Below are 22,699 nucleotides of genomic sequence, written 5' to 3'. Positions count from 1 at the left end.
TTGCACCAGACAGGCCACGACAACACTGGTACCCCTTCCTGTGCAGTGTGTCATGCTTGGCCCCATGGCACCTGCCTCAGACTCCTTTCCTGCTGTCTCAGCAGGAGAACCAGATTCTGCACCCTCAGTTGCAAACCCTGAACCTAGCAGCTTGGCTAATTACTTAATCTCTCCTTTACCACCCCTCAGCAAATCAGTGATGGATATCATTTTAGAGGCTAGGAGACCTAGTACTAGAAAATCTTATGCTGCAAAATGGAAAAGGTTTTGTACCTGGAACCAGTCTCAAGGAATGAGTGCAGCAGTGCCCAATTTATCTCAGATTCTGCGATACTTGACTGAGATGCTTCATAAGGGCTTGTCCTTTTCCTCTATCAAAATACATGCCTCAGCCATTTCAGCTCATTATAGCACAGAGCCTTCCCTCTTCTCTCACCCACTGCTCAATCAGTTCCTCAGAGGGGCCAAAAATTTAAGGCCACCCAGGAGAGCTCCAACTCCAGCCTGGAACCTTAACTTTTTCTTGGAGAAACTCACTCTTCCTCCTCTCGAACCAGCTGCTACTGCAGATTTAAAATTTCTTTCCTGGAAAACAGCTTTTCTTTTAGCAATCACTTCTGCAAGAAGGGTTTCTGAACTACAGGCCCTTATGGCAGTGGAGCCTTTCATCATCTTTCATGCGGACAGGTTGTCCCTCAGAACCAATCCCTCCTTCATGCCCAAGGTGGTATCCAGCGTGGCTCTTAATCAGTAAATTCATTTGCCTACCTTCTTTCCTCAACCACAGAACAAAGGAGAATGGATACTGCACTCCTTAGATGTGCACAGATGACTTAGATTCTACTTGGACAGGACTAAACCTCAAAGGAAATCTGAGCAACTGCTGGTGGCATTTGCTGCAGGGACAGAGGGGAAAGCTATTTCTAAGCAAACCATTTCAAAATGGATAGGCCACTGCATTCATTTCTGCTATAAGCACCATGGAAAACCTGTCCCACAGGGCATTAGACCCCATTCAACCAGGGATGCATCTACCGCTACAGCCTTTCTCAGGGGCGTCCCTACAAGAGACATCCTAGAAGTTGCTACCTGGAGTTGGTGCATACTTTCGCCAAGCATTATCATTTGCCAATTTTCTCTAAATCCAGAGCTGGTTTTGCCACTGCAGTCTTGCAGGGCCTTATAGCTGGTCCTAATTCTATTTAAATTCCTCCACCCAACCTTAGCTTTCGCAATCTACCCAAATGTAATGACCGCAACAGTGAAAGACTAAGAACATAGTACAGTTGTGTACACTTATCATAACTGTAGATGTTCGAGTGTATTCACTGTTGCAGTCCTGGTTACCCACCCTCCAGCCCCCTTTCTTCTTTTGGCTGTACCTCTACTCTCACTTACTATGCTCAAAAAGCTTTTTGGTGTATTTGATTTTTTTGTTGGAGGTATAGCCTTGTATTATAGAGTTAATGGGGGCATCTGACATCTGGGGCAAGAAAAACTGATGTAATGGCATTGGCTGCATATTTTATACCCCTGATTACCTAAAGTCATGGAAGAAGGGACAGCAACTGACGCAGGACCCAAGACTTATTTAATCAGGCCAACTGAGGGCTACTGCAAGCAGATAACCCAAATGTAATGACTGCAACAGTGAATACACTCGAACATCTACATTTATGGTAAGTGTACACAACTGTACTGTCTTTGGGGTTCAGGAAGGTTACATATGTGGGTCTGTATGTCTGCTTTGAATTGTATGTGATGGGTGCAGCGTGTTTACTACTGACACTGTGTTGACATTAGAAATACTTTTATGCGAGAGCTTTGCCTGCAGTAATGTGTAAATACATCTCTCACAAGTCACATCAGTTTGTTTGAGAATTAACTGGTTGTCAGTAAACATGAGGCAATTTCTGCGTTGGCTCAGGATGCCCATATCAACCAAGCCGGCAACAGAGATGGTGGGAAAATTCATATCTATGGCAACATACTCTTGTATTGATTAGACAGTTGGAATGAGAATACAAGGTAATGTCAGTAGTATCCAGTTTGCAGCTATGGGGGCAGTGCCTGTTACTGCAAACTAGTTGTCCTGTGTGGACTAGGTATTGGTGAAATTTCAGTCATGCTTATAAGAAAAATGTCATTCAAGGTGTCTGTGTCTATACAGGGCACTACCAAACACTTGAGGGGAAATTAATAAGTAGACCTTGAAAATTTAAGGATGAAGTATTTAGGCAGATATTCTGAAGTTAGAAACGAATCAGGTAGTACTTACTGAAAACAAAAAATTAGATTGTCGAGGATGATAAAAATAGGAGAGTCACGTGTATGGCTACTGCATGGCTGCTACTAGTGCTGGTCACACCACAGCTTCACTGTGCTGGGAAACAGTGCTGATTTCCATCTTCTCTCACCAGAAAGGAAACATTAGCACCAACCCAAGATGAGAAGCAGGCCACAGCCTGTTTGGTATTCCACAGTCTTGTCCCAGGTGATGCAAGGGTCTGTTGGTTTGTTGTAGTCTTCCTCTGGTAAATTCCTTGAATAATGACTAGACTAATCAGGATCATCAAGCACAGACACTCACTGCCCAATGAGAAGTAGTTGGGAACCAATGTGCTCCGCTCGTTCCCTCACCAGGAGCAGAATATAAGCCCAAAGTCCAAGCTAGCACGAAGGAAGCAATTATGCTTTCTGATTATCAGCAGTCTCCAGCAAATAATGTCCCTGTGCTTCTCACACCCAGAGAAAACAGAAGCACTAATCCCAAGATGACTGCTAAGAGGCAGAATGTTGGCTTTCCAATAATTGGTGGTTTTGCAGTAGATGTTTCATATCTTAAAGGTAAGATGGAAAAATGGGTTAATATTCTAAGAGCTGCTGTGTGCACTAAGCAGTTTGATATGAAAGAGGGTATAACTTAAGCTTTTGATGTGCAAGTGCAGAGTCACTAACTAAAAGAGCAAGATAGATTGGAAGAGGGTGGGCAGTTTGTATTCTAGTTTTATGGAATACAGTAGGACAGCCAATAAATTTAAATAGTTGAAGGGAAGAGATTTCACAAAATGCTAATTTTGTGGTTACTCACAACAGCCAATGAAAGTGGAGAGGGAAGGAGATAATATGGTTAAATTAACATAGGTGGCAGGCAACTAGAAAGACAGTTGAGTTTAAAAACACAGCATTACCAGGGTGGCAGGGCAGGAAACAATGTCTGTGTGACTCACGAGACACAGCTGTGGTCACTCTCCTAGTTTTAATTTAATATGCAGTTAAACAGAATACAAGTAAAACACAGTGAAAAGAAAACAAATTACAATTTGCAAACTAGAAGGCGGCAATAAAGTAATACAAAATACAAGAAAGCAGAAGCAAACTAACCTTTCCTCACAAGTTGTGGCAGAGTCTGGGTGAGCTTTTCCAGTAAAGCTTATGTATGCCATGCCTTTACTTATAAGCTGGACGACACAGAATGTTTTTTTGTTTACACCTTGGCCAAATGTTGGTCAAAGGCCACATTATTGTCGACATATGTTCCCAGCTCCCTGACGACTGTCAACTTTTAAGTGGTGTCTTATTTATGGAATAATTAGCTTGGGTGACAGTTTTCCCAAAAGACACTAATGCATTTCTTGGCATTGAGTTTTAGTCTGTGACATTGGCACCAGTCATTTGTCTGTTAGACTATCCTATAAGATGTTTGTTTCATGGGTGAAATCTATGATAGCTCCTAATTTGCAGTCATCTGTGAGCTTGGTCAACCAAAGTTAGCCTTTACTTCCAAGACATACATGCCAAATAGGAGAGGTCCCAGCACGGAGCCTTGAGGCACCCCACTGGTGATTGGTCTCTTAGTAGCGGTGGTATCACCAGTCCTGATACTCTAGGTCCTCTCTCTGAGTTAGCTGGCAATCCATGGAGTTATGTAGAGGTTTATTCCCAGTTTGGTGAAGTTGTCAACTGTACCCGAGTAGGGTATTGTATCGATTTCCTTAGCCAGGTCCAGCTAAGTGGTATACACCTTTTTTCCATCATCTGTTGCCTTGCTGACCTTCTAAAAGAAGTCCTCTAGGTTTAGTAAACATGACTTCTTGACAAAGCCGCAAAGCCACACTAGGTTGGGTCCAGTGCCTGAACGTTGCCTATGTCTTTGTTGCTCATTTCTATGATGATTCATTCTATGGCTTTACATATTAGACTAGTCAGACGAATAGGTCTGTAGTTTCTGGGGTTGGTTGATAGTCCACTTCCTTGTGAGGTGGGACAACCATTCCACTCCTCCATTCTCATGGTGCAAAGCCTGTTTTGGGAGTATAGTAGAAAAGTGACTCGTGGTCCTGATAGGTCATGATTCAAGTTATGTAGGAGGCATTCTGGGATATTGTCTGGGCCCACTGAGGCTCTGTTTTTGGCCTTAATGAGCACTGCCAGGACCTGTTAATAGTTCAGGTTATACTTGTAGGTACTTCAGGGGGGAAGGCAGGGGGAAGTGAAGGTGAAGCTTGAAATAAATTTGTCAGCCAGTAAATTTAATACGTCATGCTGCTTGGTGAAAGTGGCACCACTGACCACCAGTTTGGCAAACCTTTGAGATTTTGGACATAGCTTGAAGTCCTTGTGGTTGTTTTTAGCCTGTATGGCTATCTTTGTTGCCTATTTGGCCTTGTTGGACTTTATTTGTCCTCTTAGTTTCCTGTGTAGTTTAATTAGAGAGCTCTTATTATGGGAGTTGCTCTTCCTGATTTTAGCCATGACTTTTTATTTCCTTTTGTTGTATATCCTGTTAAGGTTAGGAGTACAACAGTGTGGTTTGTTTTTAGAGTTTGTTTTGGTCTTGCTTCTAGTAGGAGCCTCTGTACAGCCATTTACATGGTTGTACAGGGTCTTTGTGAGCAATTCCACATAGGTGAGCTCTGGGTTGGGAGGGGCACTGAATTTTGGCACACTGTCACTTGGCAGGATGTAGTTTGTTTTGGAATAATTTCTAACTGCTTTAGGGTTTGCTGTGGTTACAGAGTCAATTTTATTTTGATGGAGACAGCTTTGTGGTCTGACCTCACCAGTGAGGATGTGACATTTGGGGGGGGGGTACAGTGCTCTCCCATATATATTTTTTTGTAAACAAGAAACATCTTTATTAAATTATCATTTATGACATAGGCAATGATACATTAATATAAATGAAAATAAGCCATATTGACCTAATCTTAGTTGCAAGCATTATACATTGCAAACCATATTGACATGATTTTAGTTGCAAACTTTATAAATCACTTATAATCTACCTAATGTCTAGCAAACATTATAGTGCTCTCCCATATTGGCGAGTACCAGGTCAAGTATGATCAAACCTCTGGTGAGTGTGTGCACTATTTGCTCAAGGGTATTTGTTTTAATAAAATACAGAAATCATTGTGCTTGCAAGCATGAGGCAGTATATGTTTCCCAGTCTGTACAGGGGTAGTTAGTCTGCCACGATTAGGGTATTTGGTTTATTGGTGAGTGTCTCTAGGAGGTTTTGGTATGAGCTGTGTGTCACCTATAGCTTGCTAGGATATGGTGTGGGACTTTGTCTATGGTGATTTGCATGTGGATAAATTCAGGTCATCATCCAATTTTACCAGTGTAGAGTTTATACTTGTTGCTAATACAGATTGAGACTCCTCCACCTTTTGTCCCAGTCTGTGCAGCTGATGGTCTAAATGTGTGAAAGGTACTAAAGGCTTGTACTGTTGAGTACTTTCAGTGGATATAAACCATGTCTTGGTAACAATACAGATGTCTATATTCTTCAGAGTGAGGAGCACTTGTAGAGTTTCTTATTAAGGCTCCTAGCATTGAGCAGTAACACCTTTAGGTTTCTTTGGGTTTTATTTGCTATATCAGCAAGTTTGTCTGTTTGGTATTGCCTAAAAAAGGCAATAAAGGGGTGAATAAAGTTTTAGCCATTCACATGCCTAGGTGGGGACAGGTGCAGACCATCCATTGCAAATCGACGTGGTCTATTAACCATGTCCTCCCATGCTGACAAATCTTGAATCCCCAAGGAAAGACGCCAGGAACTAATTCAGCTATTGAAGTCGGTCATCTTTTGTTTATATTGTGACATCATTGGTGAAGGGTAGAATGCTGCTCAATGCAGAGCATGTGCCTGCCTGAGACACATATTGAGAGAGAGATTAACATGGACTGTGACAGATTCATAATGGTCCCTGTGGCATAGTGACTTGAGAGAGCATGTGACTTGGCGGATCCTGGCTTCAGATAAGCAGCTAACCATTATCTTCTCCTTATTCAGTCTGTTGCGTGGGGAACTTCTGTGGCTCTGCTCAACAGGGGCACAGGAAAATAAATTTATTGGGTGGCGAAAGCCAGTGTACATTTTTTGGCTAGGCTTGTATGGGCCCTAAGGCCGATAGCCTAGTACCTACCTATGAATGTGTGTATCATACAATGGAGTCTTCTATGACAGGAATCCTGGATAATCTACTGACTTGCCTTATGTGCTTTGATTTTGAGGCTACTGACTTGCCTTATGTGCTTTGATTTTGAGGCTACACAGTGTGTAGGCATATATGTGGCATCTGGTAGTGTTTTGGTGAGCACTTTAGATATTGCTGAAGACGGGCATTGCTGTTCCTAAGCTTAGGAGGTGTTTGAAGTTTTGGAAGATTGCTTTTTAGTACCTCAGCAAAGGGTTGGTCTGTGTGCATGGTGGATGTATTGTGTGTGTGTGTGTGTGTGTGTGTGTGTGTTCTTGACATCCTTCTTTGTATGCAAGATTTTTACCTCCAGTGAAATGGTGCATGTGCATCTCCAGCATACTGTTTGTTTTTTTAAGGATTAAATGGTTGTCTGAAAACATGAGACCATTGCTACATTGTCTCAGGATGCCTGTATCTACCAAGCTGGTTTTGCAGACATTTGGAAATTACATAGCCATGTTGTATTTGGGTGGAATACTATATGTAATGTACTGCTTTATATAGAGGTCTGGGTGACCTCTGGGGTTTGGCACTAGACTAGGTCAGATTGTGGTAAGATTTGATAGTAATGCTGTTTAATGTACAAACTAGGTGTTCTAAGCTTGTCTCCGAGCAATGGTTTTATTTTAGTCGCACTAAGTTACAGGTTTCAGTTCTAAAGAAGTTTTATAGATTAAATTGACTTTCTGGCCATTTTGGTACTGGGTATTACTAACCTCCTGATGTGATAACACCAAGAAAGATCACTTGCAAATTTAATGTAACAAAACAACTTAAACTACCTTGACAAGACAATTTCAACTATTAGGGACCTTTAGAATCTAGACTTAAATGCAAAATCAATAAGTAAAGTAGTGGCACTGTAAACTGTTTAATGATGTGCAGAATGAAAAATAAATTTCTTGGCTGCCAAGGATGGAGCAGGATTAACTCAGGACCCCCCACCCCCACAGAGTGTGGTGAGGGTGCCAAGCAGATGGGAGCTCTGATAAAATGACCAGGGGACAATTAGTACTAAGGGAGGTTTACTCAAGTGCAATACTGGTTTGCTGAGTGGGCACTTGGGATTATAGATATATGGGAAGAAGTGTGTGGGAAGGTACTTGAATAGAACACAGAAGAGACGGTAGCAATGAAAGAGGGGATGGAGGGACTTTGGAAGTCAGATTTCCACAAGGAGCAGAACCCACAGCCTTTTAAAATCACAACAAGAAAAGGGTGGGAGTGTTGGGGAAAAAAAATCAAAGTGAAACTCTAGTCATATGGTTAGAATTTCAGAAACCTTTAGCTTAATGCCTCACTCGGGGGCGGGGCAGACTCCAAGGACAGTAGGGAAAAATGGTTGCAAGGTAAAGAGAAAGGCACTGGAATGCAACTTTAAGCAGGTATATACAGCTATGAAAAGTACTGAAGCACAGATGTTGGAGCAGAATTCACTGTACTTGCCACTACTAAAAACCTACCACAGGCTAAGGCACAGCACTATTCAGAAATTTACCAGTAACACTGTAATAAATGAGGCTCAGATATGACAGTAGATCACAATCTTGCCACAACTGTGAAAGAAGGTACAAGACCAAGGCCCCAGACTAAGTTCAAAATAGAAAAAAAGCACCTTTACATTGAATTCTACTTATGGAAACAGAAGAGCAGTATAACATATAAACAATGCTAATACCTTGCAGTCATACGCAATCTTCACACAACTGCAAATGAAGCTACAAGACTAAGGTTTCCCAGAACAAACTAAAAATGCAAACGGGTAACTTTTTGGGCTAAAACACAGAATGCCAAGAAGTGCAATAAAAGTATAACCACACAGGTCACTGTGATGCCCCTACACTGGCCCAGTAATCAAGGAGCCTTAATCCTCAATACTGGCAACAGTGAGGGATGTACACACTGGGAGGATGACAAGTACACACACAGTAAAGTGCCATTCCCCTTAAGAGCACACAGAGATCACAGTCAGTCTGGGGCTGGTTTCTCCCTTTTTTTCCAGTTCCCAATAAGACTCCCCACTGGCACAGCTTTAGTCCTTCCCAATAAGACTCCCCACTGGCACAGCTTTAGTCCTTCCCAACACTCTCTCTGTTCAACCAGTGCTTCATGTCCCTGCCCAAGTAGCTGACACGCACACATGCTTTGATTTGATTTATACGCAAACACACACCTAGGAAAGGTTGGCACAGGTTTACTCACTATGTCCCCTTTTGCCCAAACTATAAGGTAATTATCACTGCCACCAGAACCCCTTATCAGCTACTTTTAAAGCCCTTAACAAAGGGTGTCCAATCCTACTGTATAATTTTAGTATTAATCCAAATGGTAGTTTTGACCAAGCACCAGGCTAATAGGAGTGGCCTGTACAGTGTCACTAAAGAGATATGCAAGTATTCTTAAGAGCCTAAATATCTGTAAACAGACCAGCCACAATTAAAAGGTTTAAATATATTTAATAATAAATAATAAAAGAACAAGACAATACTCGGTAAGTAATCAGTTACATCAGAGTTCAAAATTACAGGTAATATTTAAAACAACATTGTAGGGCAGTCTCAAATAAATAAAGACAACATATAAGCTCTACTTTTACTATATTCCTATCTGAATCTAAAAGAGTTACTATGCCCTAGAAACTTACAGCAAGGCAAGTGCGGAAGGTAAGTGGATGTTCTTGCTAAGTCAAATACAAAATGCCTAGTCTCACTCTGAGAGAGTTGTTAAATTAATATTGAATATTACTGGTGGGTTAGCTTGGATGACATCACCTTTTGTCACCTGACTTTAGTTCCCAAGCTAAACCCCCTTTGCCAGAACTTAATAGAATTTAGCATTTCTCTGTGAAAATACATAGCCTTCAGATTTTTGCAACTGCTAGGAGACCTAAAACAATAAAACATTTACAAAACAATGCAGTAGGCACCCTAGTTCTAGACATCTTGACTCCTTGGTGCATTGAAACTAACTTTTATGACGCAATAATAAAACAATTTAATTTTAACTATTTTCTCCTGAATTTTTTTCAAGTTAACCTTCTGTGTTTTAGTTTCCATTAAACATATACCTCTAAACAGTCACAATAGTTCAGGTACATTCTTGTTCTGTTCCAATAGAGCGTGCTGTGGTTACATTTTAGCTCAGTACTTTACACACACACTTTTGTATAAATCATATCAATATTTACAAATGACATTTTATTATTTACAAAAATTCCCGATAGCTGGGCTGGCAGGGTGACAGTCACTATAAGTGCAACTTAAAATATTTTAAGCAGAATTTAAGTAAAAAGCTTTTTTTCTTCCCTTTTAATGAAAAGCTTCTACCTCACAACTCTGAATTGTATTAAAGGGTATTGTGTTTCTCTCACGTACTGAGTTAGTATAATCAATACGAGATTGTTCACTGAAGAAAAAAATTCTTAAACTGTTAAAATTAATTTTATTTTAATCAACCACAAGTATGATTTGCCTGTAGAAAAAATGCAGACTACAAAAAGGAACTTTAGGTAAAAAGAAGTAAAGTTAAGTGGCTCTTTATTACTGCTTTATTAAAAAAAAAGGCTGCCCAAAGAGGAGATTTCTGAGAAAATAATGTGTAGAGCAGCAATACTGAAGCTAAGTGAATAACGTTGAAATAAGTATACGATGAGAAATTCCAAGCCTGTCGGCATGTGACTTAATCCATGATTTGATATATTATTTGTGTCTTTCGGCTTTTCCCAGTTAGGGATCGCCACAGTGGAACTCCGGTCCGCTAATGATTGGCAGTAGAGTTTTACGTGCTGGCTTGCCAGGCATAATGCACAACCTTCAACAAAGGAATGCCCGTTCACGCATGTCGCCACACAGAAGACGCTCTGAGAATCGAACGGGCAACGTCTAACTGTGAGGTGACAATGCTACCGCGGCACCACCACCGCAGTAATCCATGATTTTATATATATAGTGCACAATCTCATATTGGAAGATGTGTTAAGTAATTATAATATTGCCTGAATATTTCTACAGAGGACATAAAGAGATTACTTTACACATTGCAAGAAAACAATTTTATGGAATGTGAAACAAAGTAAAATGAGATCACAGAGATGTATTATACAGTGTTAAGGATTCTAACAAGGTATTGTGAGGTTGTATATATTAATAAAGAAATAAAAAAAAAACTTGTAGTAAATTCTTGTAGCACTGGAAGGGAGAACTCCAAATGAGCCTGACATGACTATAAAATACCACCAGACTTTGTACGATCCTTTGTCGTAATAAAAACCCAAACAGAGATGAAGAATGATTGTAAATAAAACAGAACCTGGAAAAGACATGACAGATAATTCAAGCACAAAAAAGGTAAATTAACTAAGCTTAAAATGGCCTGCAAGGCCAGCTTGCCTAGTACTTACCTGTGAATCTATAAGGAAGAGGTTGATGAAGTGAAGGACCAAGAACAAAAGAAAAATAAGTATATCAGCTGACGGTACAGAGTTGCATAACGGTGTACGTGTACTTTTTCAATTAAACTCTATTTAAAAGGACAGTGCATAGCCCCTTGGTGATGTGTGTTCAACTACTTTCCAGCCATTTTCCTAAAAGTGTGAAAAGAGTAAGAACAAATGACGTACTAAATTGTAAGGACTTTGTTAGAGCTGCAAAGAGAGCCATTGACACAGGACAGCACAGTGTATGTAAAAAATGGGTCTACTTCAAAACTTCGAATTTCAAATAGCCAAGACCATAAGGTTGAAGTTTTGAAACTTCGAAAATGTAATATAAAAACTAATAATTTTTTTACATGTTTGCAGGGGGGATAAGCCTCCCGTGCCCCCTACACCCCCTGCTAAATAATAAATGTATATCAACTCCGACATCACACTACAGTGAAGAAAACTGTAAATTTTCCATTCTGCGCTGTACGGCAGTCTCCATTCAAAATGTAAGAAGTTTGAAAACTTTGATCTTATGGTCTTGGCTGTTTGAATTTCAAAGTTGTGAAACTTCGAGCTTCTGAAGGGGATCCATATAAAGTACAACTTATGACAGTAGAAACCAAGCTAAAAATAAGTGAGCCTACATAAGGAAGGCATTGTCAAGAAACCAGAACTAAAAAAAAAAAAAATCAAAACCAGAAAATAAATTGTTGATAGGTACGGTGTCCTTAGTAAACATAATGACAGTGAAGAACTCTTAAAATGCTGAGACCACAAGCAACACTGTGAAAACCAGAAACCCTAATTTGTGTATGCAGCTTACCTTGAACCAGTCTAGATACCAGGACATTTACAAAAGAAGTAAAAGAAAAGGCAACTGAAGCCTTTATGATGATTTACAAGGAAACGTGACAAACATACTAAGTTAATTTGCAGCCTAGTTAATAGATGTATAGTGAATAAAAAACTGAGACTATTCCTATAAAAATGTCAAATCTCCCAAATGAACCATTGAATGACTTTGACTTTTCTGAGCGTGTGCACAAGAGACTGTTTGTCAGTCATCACTGATGGATTATTCACTCAGTCATCACTGATGGATTATTCAGGATCTGTCATTACTCTGCCAGTGCTTCCACATCTCCTGGTGAAGTGATACTAGCTCCTAACAAGATATTTGCAGCTGCTAGCATACCAGAGATGGTCAGAAGTGCTTACGGTCCACCATTTGATAACAGTTTATTGAATTATGTGATTGCTAGGGAATGCCCCATAAGTAATTTACCCCTTTATGACCAAAAGCCAGAGTGCTAGTAAATATTTCATGCTAAACATCAGAAATGCAGTAAGGATATTTCATGCTAAACATCAGAAATGCAGTAAGGATTGTCAAGGCAAACCTGTCCATCAGAAATAACAGCTGAATTATAGGTTAAGATCCTACAGATGTTCTGTCTTCTGCTGTTGGAAATCTATCAGCAAACTTGCTGTTTAAGCATGGTTTTAGGAGATAGGTAGCTTGTATGTTGTAATCCATAGCTGACAGCGGATGAGGATGTAAGGAGAGAGTGCAGGCAGAGGACACAATGAACAGATATACAGATGCAAAAAAGAAGGGCCATATATCACTGCTGTTATAGAGATGATACTGTGATAGTCAAAAATACGCAACAACAACACAATATTTTACCAGCCCTGGTTCATTTTTAAAACTTCAGTCCACCGCTGGTGGTAATGAAGAAAATGTCGGAGTCTGACTCATAATTTGACCTTCTGCAAATAAATGATTGTTACTGAGGGTTTCCTTGAGATATTTGTAAAAGTGCCCAGAAAATCCTGGAAGGCTACAAATGTTGTTGTTTGTCTTTTGGCTTTTCCCGGTTAGGGGTCGCCACAGCGGAACTCCGGTCCGCTAATGATTGGCAGTAGATTTTCACGAATGCCAAGGTGCCAGCTTGACGTTAAACCTTCAACGAAGGCACGCCCATTTACGCATGTCTTTCGAACACCCACCCAACCGCGGGAGGGCATGCAGACTCCACACACAAGGCACTCCCCGCACTCCAGCCAAGAATCGAACGGGAGAACATCTTGCTATGAGGCAACAATGCTACCACTGCACCACCGTGGATTCTCTGCCCTCATATTTGAATGACTGTTTCCTGATATTAACACAGTTTCTGTTTTGTAGGACATTTGAAAAATAGAGTTGTATGTATGTAGCTTCCTAGGTAGTAACTAGGCATGCAGTCCAGGACCATTACGGGTCTAAATCAAATTCCCAATTTCTCCAAAGCACTGCCTGGTTAAGTGACTTGCTCAAGATAATACAGTAGGCAAAAGAAAGCCGAGGGAATCCAAATTTGTGCCACAGGAAGTAGCTCATTAACGGCGTATGGCCTTAATCCTCTTTGTCAACTAGCAGACTTAAGTTGCATTGCATTTTTTTCATTTTCTAAAGTGTTTTCTTCATGGGTTTGACATATTGAAATATAGAAGTATAGTATAATTGCATGTTTTATGAGTTTGATGATCTAGAGCAATTGTGTATCTGAAGTCTTAAAGCAATGTATTGGCAAAAACACCACAGCTGTATGTTGTACTGTAACATGGCTTACATGTTCCCTTAATGTTTGCCCTGTTAAATATGTTGTGGTTAAAGTTGAACATGCTGCCCCAATAAAAACAGGTGATTTCGCTTTACACTCTAGGTCCCTCACAGCCAGACAGTAATTCCCCAGGAAAGACCTGGCATCACATCAGTCGGATCTGTAGTGCAGAGATATAAAGCCTTGACTGTAGTCTGGGATCCACAAGGGACATGCATGAGGGAGGGAAGGTGTGACTGAGTTACACCAGCTGCCACACATTGGGGAAGGGAGTGGGTTTTGTTGCAGTGATGGCACTCCTGAGATTGAGATGTGCTTGTTGCATGGCATGTTGAATATAGGCCAGTGACATGTAGTCTGCTATGCCAAGCCATTGCCATGTGGTTGCCTTCATTGACTGTGCGCAAGTAAACTCATACTTACAGGGGAAGTAATAGCAGGCCCGCAGGTCTGTCAGTACACACACCAGCCACTGTGGAAGGGATAGGGACAGAGGAATGTCAAATATCTCATGACTGCTTGGATGAAAGTCACCCAATGACTGCCTTTCCCCAGTTAGTGGGGAAAAAATGAGCGCATTTGTCAGCAGACAAAGGGACAGGAAAAAAGTCATTAAATTTGTCATCACATTCCATGGAAAGTTTAACAACTGAAATGAAGGTAAGCTACTGCATTCCACTCAAATGTTGAAGTGTCCTTTTGCACACCTCTCAACCTCTTGGAGAAAGAAATCTGGACAAAGCCATAAAAATGGGGGGACAAAGATATATAAATAGGGATATTCTTTAAATATTGCTCTTACAAACTAAGAAAGTTGATAGTTTTGCATTAACATCATTTTCTGAGGGGTATGAAGTCTGAAACTCGCCTCACTGCAAGAGGTTCTCCTATTTGATTCTCATCTGGAGTGCCTTCTGTGTGGAGTCTGCATATCCTCCCCACGGTCGAGTGACGTTAAAGACATGCAGGTAGGTGCATGCGTGAATGGGTGTGCCTTCTTTGAAGGTTGGGTGTCGGGCTGGCAACTCTGCAACGTAAAAATCCACTGCCAGTCATTAGCAGACCAGAGCTCTGCTATGGCGACCCCTAACCGGGAAAAGCCAAAAGACATTACTATGAAGTCTGAAACTCAAATGTATGTCATTATTTTCTGAATTCAACCCTCAATGATTTTCCAATGATTTGCCAGAAAAACCACAATTTTATGAGAAGCAGACCAAAAATATGAGGCAAAATTCTGGACATTCTGTGAAAATCTGTATAGTTGAGAGGTATGCAGGCCTTTTGTGGTTGTTTTCAAGGAAGACGCACTCTAGTTCTGGATGTCATTTTCAACAATGCAACAAATGGAAAAGTCGCAGAAATACCTCAATAAAAGAATCACAGGCCTGAAGCAGATGCCCTATGCTGACCGCCTTAAAAGAACTCCAGCTATACTCTGTCACATATCGTCTACTCCAAGGCGATCTCTGCTTAACATACAAGGCCATGTCAAACCCAGAGCTGTTGGACATGCTACACTTAAAGAAATCCCAATCCCTCAGAGCCACACGCTCCAGCAGTCTAAATCTTGTCATCACAATAAACAAAACATGCTGGAGGGATAGGTTCCTGACCCAGAGACTCCCTAGACTCTGGAATAGACTGCCCATACATGTCAAGCAGAGTGCATCTTTGGCCGTCTTCAAAAGGAACCCTGATGATTGGATGGGAGAAAGGAAATTCACCCCGGGGATCATGTCAGTCTCCCTGCTAGACAGGGGTCCAGGGAAGTAAATAGTGTGGGAAGAAATAGCCAGGGAATTGTTATGGCTAGGCTTGTATAGGCCCTAGGGCCGATAGTCTAGTACCAGCCTATGAACACTGAATAACAAGCCTATGAACACTGAATAACATTGAGAACTTTTGACTAGTGGAAGGCGCGAGTATGATCTGGCCATTAGCGAAGTTACAAATCAGTAAATAAAAATCAGAAAATGCACCTAATGAATTAGGCATAAAGCCAGTTATACAACCTTCACTTATTGGTCCTGGATTTGTTTTGTGGTCTTTATGGAATTCTGAAAAGATTTTAAAAATACATATTCTAATTTTTACTGGCTGTTAGAAATGATGTAGCAAAGTACATGTTTGTGTGCTCTGTAAAGTATACTGTTCATCACATTGATCACTGCTGCATTAGCCTTGGCTATATGGGTTATATCCTGCTGCCTGCTACTGTTTTATATCCTTAGGAGGATAAAACCCATAAAGCTAAGGCTCCTACAGCAGCAATAATTCGAACATACATAAGAGAGTGTCTTGGAAACAAAATTTTAGGTACTGTTAATTAGCTACTACTAAGATAAAATAAAAGGGTCGACCAACATCAAAGAGGTCTAACCATAGTCACAAAGCGATGGTTAGACCTCTTTGATGTTGGTCTATCCTTTTATTTTATCTTTCCAAGACACTCTCTTATGTATTAAACTTTTAAAAGGCATGAAAAAGATTAGTTGCAGCCTCTGGAGGTGTGTGTTCTATGACTCCTCTGATTGGTTATGGATTTATGAGTGAATTAACTCAGTTAATACGGAGTGCTTGTTTATACAACGAACCTTATTGGATGTTAATGATTTTTAAACTTGGAAACCTGGACTATCAGTCGGATCTGAAGAAGGCTTGAATAGCTGAAAGTGCTTGTCCATTTATTATACAGAGTTTATACAGAGTTTCTTTTGTGTTTTTACCAGCGTTATTTGTGGAATTAGAGTCTATTATATTCATAGCCAGTGGCTTTGTCGTGGTGCAACGCTCATCTCTTTTATACGTTTTATGTTTGCTGTTGAGCTTTCTTTAGCGAAGCTGCCTTCTTTCATTTTTTGGTACTTTTAAACCAGTTCTGCTTCATCATTACCATCTGTTTTCAAGTCATTGTTGCAAGAGCTGTAGTAAGAGAATGTGGTACCCTGGACAGCACACACGTTACTCTGCCCCCACCTTCTGTAGACAATCACAAAAGTGATCACCCAATGAGTGCTTGTTAACTGCATATCTGTTCTTTTTTGTTTTTTTAAAGACATTTTGACAAAACAGTTTACAAGCTGTTAAGCTCTCACAATTACAGTCACTTAATTAGTAGCCTGTAAGCTGGTGACCTTCTTTTAAGCATTCAGAACCTTCAAGTAGCATCTGAGGAAGGTGCCCAACTTACCTCACCTTTGTAATGGCACTTGATCAGATCTGTACATTACGGCTTAATGGTCCTACCTGCTCCACTGGGAGTGCTTAACTATTTTTTGCTGTCCTGAGTGCACCAGGTGTTCTTTTTCTCTTCTGTTATGTTGAAGGTCCAACACTTAGCTGGAATGGAACCTTGCTCTCCTTCTGCTGTACAGTGGCTGGCAGACTGACCTATTAACTGTGTATTTGTCATCATTGTCTGCATGCTTATTTAGCACTGTTACTGTGTTATTCCCATCTTCTTACATTAAGAAAAAAACGAGTGTTTAGCATTGCCACCTCACAGCACTTGGTTCTCCAGTTTGATTCTGTGCTGTGAGTGCCTTCTATTTAGAGTCTGCATGTTGTAGTGAGCTTTCACTAGTTTTCTAGTTTTGTCCTACTTCACAAAGGCACGTGGCATGTAAACTGGTAGCCCTCCAAGTTGCTCTTGGGTCTGCATGCCATATGTGCATGTTCTGTGTGCACATTCTTCAGCAGACTGGCATATTATCCAGGATTAGTGTTTCTGTCTTGTATTGACTTATTGAGTTCCAGAATAGGCTCTGGTTCCCCTCTGATCTTGAAATGGATAATGCAGGGATTTCAGAATGACTGTAACAATAACTGGAACTTTTGCAAATGAGTCTACTTGTGTTTGGAAGCATTACTTCTAAGTATAAGGGTATGAATAAATGGTTATTCAAAATTTACAGTTTTATGTGAGAGCTTTCAGTATTACATGGGATCTTCTAAGGGGCAATAAACTCCCCTAGGTATTCTTGCTAACCTTTTTTGTGACATTAAAAAAATAGTACTATTTCCTTGATGAGAGTGTATGTGTGTGTGTGTGCGCATATCTGGTAGGGAAGGTTGCATTATCTAGATAATTACTTTCACACTACTTCAGAGGCTGTCTTTGTAGTTGTGTTACATGTACCCATAATGGCTGCCATCTTTACAGTATAACTTGTAGCAGTGTCTTCCCTGCTACAGAATGGGTGGAATACTTAATTATTGCTGGTGCCTTCTTACCTATGCATATGTGGTGCCATCACCTAATCCCATGTAGTACCTTGCTAGGTTTAGTTTCAGCAGTGTTTTTACTTTACAAATATGATTAATAAAGTTGTTGTTGCACTCTGACTTCTCCAGCACTTTTCATTTATTTTACTGTTTATTTATTTGTTTATTTATTTATTACATTTGTTAACCGGGTAGTGTCCGACTGGGTCAGGAGCCCGTTTTCAGCGGAGACCCAGGGAGAAAAGCTCCACTATTTAAAACACTAAACAATTCAGTAATGCAACTTATTACAGGTAAATACAGGCATAGCTAGGATGCTAGTATACATTTTCATTGCAATATACATTTAAGCATATGATTTTATTTAACAGAAAGCTGCTGGCTTGAGGGGCCAGAGAAGTGACAACAGCCACTGTTTCTAATAGAGAGTTTCTTATTTACAGGAGAGAAGTTAAGTTAATAGACAGGTAGATGCTTAGTATAGATTTTATTTCTGGTTGCCTAGTTGAGAGGAGAGGTATGAAGAGGCAGGCAGATGATTGAGCAGGAGAGAAGGTGGGTATCTGGGATTTAAGATTGAGTGAATTGAGGGAGGCAGGAGAAGTAAAGGGTGACAATTAGCCTGGATTGAGGCAGGAGCAGAGCCAATGATTTGCTTAGAATTCTTTTAGGAGTTTTTTGAACTCATGGCAGTTTGGGTTTTTTGTGATGGGTTGAGGAAGTGTGTTCCATAGCTTGGCTATTTTGTGTGAGTATAGGGATTCCCCATGACGGTTGTGGGAACGGTTAACTTGTAGCAGGAGTTTACCTGATGATCTGAGGGGTCCAGCATTGCAGCTGGGCAGCACTAGACTTGTTAGAGCAGGGAGATTGTCTGGTTTGTGGATGACTTTATGAACTATGGTGAGTTGATTGACGGATAGGAGGTTAGGCAGTTCAAGCCAGTTTGGTTGAGAGAGAGATGAGCAGTGGTGAGTTCGGTTTTGCTGACTGGTAGTGAATTTGGCTATTCTATTGTAGCAAGCTTCTAGATTATTGAGGTCAGTCTTACACAAGTTGGTGAACACGTGAGAGCCATAGAGTAGTGTTGACACCAGGTGAGACTGGGCAGTGGCCAGTCTAGCACTGTGGGTTAGGAAAGGCTTTGCTCTGCAGAGGGCACCTAGTTTGGCATGCACTTTTTTGATAGTTAAGGAAATATGTTTGGCAAAATTTAGTTATTCATCAATTGTTACCCCTAGGAGTTTAGTATGAGTAGTGGGGACTAGCATGGTGCCGTTGAATGACAGAATTGAGAGTAGAGACTGGCTGGAGTTGGATTTCTTATTACTGAATATTATTATCTTAGTTTTGTTTGGGTTTAGGATAAGCTGATGTTCTGCAAGGTATTTTTCTATGTTTAGGAAGGAAGTTTGTATATTTGATTGAAGGTCCTTGGGAGATGGGGCTGAGCAAATAAGTGTAGAGTCATCAGCATATTGCAAAATGGAGGTATGTTTAGTTGCTGAGGAGAGATCATTTGTAAATATGCTGAAAAGGAGTGCCTTGGGGTACTCCTACCGAGATGGGGAGAAGAGGGGAAAGGTAATTTTCCCATTTAGTAGCTTGCTGTCATTTGGAGAGAGAGCTCTTGAACCAGGACAAGGGTAGTAGAGTCTAGACCATAGGATGATAGTTTGTTTAGTAGTAAATGATGGGAGATGGTGTCAAAAGCTTTGGACATATCAAGAAAGATGGAGGAGACAAGTTGGCCTTCATTTAACAGTTGCTGAATGGTATTGGTGAATGACAGCAGGACAGTGCATGTACTGTGCTTGGGTCTAAATCCGTGTTGGGAACTGGATAATAGGTTGCTAGTGAGTAGGTGATTGAGGAGTTGGTTGTGGATACACTTCTCAAGAATTTTACTTTGGGGAGATAGGATGGCTGTGGGATGGTAGTTTGTAAATTCTTTGGAAAGTCCACCTTTGTGAAGGGGAATGATATGGGATATCTTCCATATTGATGGGGCATATTGTTCTGAAAGGGTCAGTTAATGAGGATGGATATGGGGTAGGTGATAGCAGCTAATTTTAGGAATTCGTTTGGGAGTTTATCAGCTGCAACACAGCAGGGTTTAAGTTTGGATAGGAGTGTTTTTATGTAACTAGTTTGGATGGGTGAAAAGGAGAAATGGGTGGTATGATCTAGAAATGATAGGGGGAGATTGAGTTCTTTGTCAGGTTGGTCACCTAGCAGCAAGGTAACAGTATTTATAAAGTGGGAGTTGAATTGATTAGCTATTGGATCAGTGTTGTTTGTGGTGGTTGGGGCAGGGGTAGAGGAGTGACCAGGTTTGAGGAGATAGTTGATGCTTTGCCAAAATTTTTGGGGGTTGTTTTTTTTTTTTTTTTTTGTTGACATGTTAAGAAGTAGTTTTGTTTGTCTTTCTTGATTTGTTTTTCAGCTAGATTTGTAAGCTGTAGATAGAGAGGCATGGTTTATCTCTGGTGGTGTGGTAAGTGGCCTGAGCCTTGTCTCTGTGTTTTAGCAACAGTTTTGTTTCTGATGTTAAACAGGGTAAGGGTCTGGCTTTTATGTGAATTTTCCTGACAGGGGCTAGCTTGTTTAGTATCATAAGGAGGGTACTGTTAAAGTAATCAACTGCTAGATCAAGTGGGAGGGCTTTGAGGGGTGCCCAGTTGTGCTGTTGAAGCAGCTGGATGAATAGAGAGGGGGAGAAGTTTTTGTACTGCATGTGTATTTGTAAGTTGTATTGTGATGATAGTTTCCTTGCTGAAGTTAGTTGAAGTCCATGCAAGTAGGCTTTCAATTGTGTGTTGTTTGTTCCCAGGGGGAAGATAGGTGGCTATGATAATTATCAACTTGTTTGGGTTGATGTCTATGTGGGCAGTTAGGATTTCTGAGTTGGGATGGACTAGGGGAGTACAGTTTAGCAGAACAAGCTTGAGGGTGTCCTTAAATATTATGGCTACACCACCTCCTTTCTATTTAATCTGTCTTGTCTAATAATGTTATAGCATGTTGTGGTGACTTCTGTGTCTTTTATATGAGGATTTAACCAGGTTTCAGTGATGACTGCTATGTCTGGGGAGTATATGTCTAGGACTGTGTTGAAGTCAGCAGCCTTGTTGATTATGCTGCGTAGGTTGAAGTTAGTGAAGAGTAGGTCTGAATTAGATTTGTTGGGTAGTGGGGGTAGGAGTAGCTATGGGATGGAGCATTAGTGGGTATTGTTGTGGTGATGGGTGGAGGAGACACTTTATTGGGCGAGTGGTTGTTTTTGGGGCCGGGGGTTAGGGTGGATGTCATCATGGAGTTTAAGTTGTGTTAGAGACTATAGTAGTAAAAGTCTGAGTTTGATAGTTTGTGGTAGTTACACATCGAGGAATATGTCTTTTGGGTGTGTATGTGTTTGAAAGGTTGAAGTATGTGGTATTGAAGTTAGAGTTGTGGACTAATGTTGTTGAAAGAGTCAGTGTTAGGGGAGTGGTAGCAAAAAGGGAAAGTGGGTGAGTAGAGTTAATTTGATGGGATATGAGCTGGGAGAGGTGAGACTGTAGGTGAGGTACAGAAGAATGATCAGGGATATATTGGGTATAGTATGGAATGGATACATGGTGGAGAGTAGGTAGTTATGTAGTAGAATAGTTAGCAGGTGGTGCTGGATAGAAGTTGGAGAGGGTTGGGTTAAGTAGATGTGGGAGTGGTGGTAAGATCAGAGTGGATAGGCTGGGTGGGACAGGTTGTGGTATAGTTAGCTATAATTGATATTCATGGGGGGTGGGAATGGGGGTAGGGGAGTAGAGTGAGCCCGAGTGTAGCGAGGGTGAACGGAGCAGGTTGCGCCAGGTCCTTGTGGCAGCGCAGTGCCAGAAACACTCCAAAAACTATCAGTAAAAGGATATGTTTTATTTTATCGCTCAAATTCCTCGTTCTTATTTGAGCTAGTTAGTCTAAAATCAAATCAGAACAGTGCCTGCTTTCCTACCCAAGCAGTCTATAGGATAATTGAATGCACCAGGTGTAAGAGAGCTTGTAGCTCTGTAAAACGTATGGAACCTTCACCTGTAAGTAGCCCAAACGGAAGGAGGCTAAAATAAATGAGAAAACCTAAAGCTATGTATTGTCTATGGTAGATAAAGAAGGTAGCTAACGTAGACAAAAGATTATGTATCTGCTGTAGTATGGCTCAATGGTGGATTATTAACATAGGAGTATTTTTATTTTACACCAGCGCTATGGTCAATTTAAGATGGAGGGAGGAAAAAATTAGGGTTACGGCACCCACAGTTGAGTGTGCACACCACGGTAGCTAATCAGTATAAATATAAGTAGAAAAAAACAGAGCATTACAACTGTTTAGGAAGGTTGAAAAGTACTCTGCAGAATTAGATTAAAAAGGAGTTCGGAACACTATTTTCCAAAGCAGAGGTATTAGAAGAGCTCAGACTGACCACAATGCATCACACACCTGTAATAGTGTCCCTTTAGCAGAATGCCTGATATGTTTTGCTGCTACTTAATAGTGAGCTCAAAGGCTACCAGGCATAATCTGCATTTGCATTCTGTTTTTTTCTTTAGGTTATTGTTTTTTCTTTTTCTTTTTGATTTTAATATCTATCCTGGTTCTAAATCAAGTGTTGAGTAAGCATTACTGCAGAATGCAGTGTCCATGAAAGAGAGATTTTACTGCTTGATGGGGACGTTTCACCACACAAACTGCTGAAATCTTTGCAAACCTCACTTTGTCTCTGCAAGGAGGCCTGTGATCTTTTGCAAAGGTAGGTGGCCCATATACTCCTTTTAGACAGCTTTGCAAGTGACTATTGCTGCTGTTCTGATTCCAGCTGGTGTGCCTTGTGCTGACACACTCCCTTTTTGTGTCTTCTGGCACAGGCAGAGCAGGAAATAAAATTCAGTCCTGCAAACGGAAGGCAGCCTAAGTAACA

The 22,699-nt window shown here is 40.7% G+C and overlaps 1 protein-coding gene across 2 annotated transcripts in view; it reads left to right on the top strand.

Moving 5' to 3' along the window:
* Positions 1-22,699, top strand: part of MCC (MCC regulator of WNT signaling pathway) — a 1,047,208-nt gene that overhangs the window by 260,584 nt on the left and 763,925 nt on the right. The gene's annotated exons all lie outside the window — the stretch shown is intronic.

Source organism: Protopterus annectens, chromosome 2.part2 (genome assembly GCF_019279795.1).
Source record: "Protopterus annectens isolate FY-2018-M chromosome 2.part2, PAN1.0, whole genome shotgun sequence".
Classification (NCBI taxonomy): Eukaryota; Metazoa; Chordata; order Ceratodontiformes; family Protopteridae; genus Protopterus; species Protopterus annectens.
Note: the sequence above shows the minus strand (reverse complement) of the source record. Positions and strands in the feature narration are given on the sequence as shown.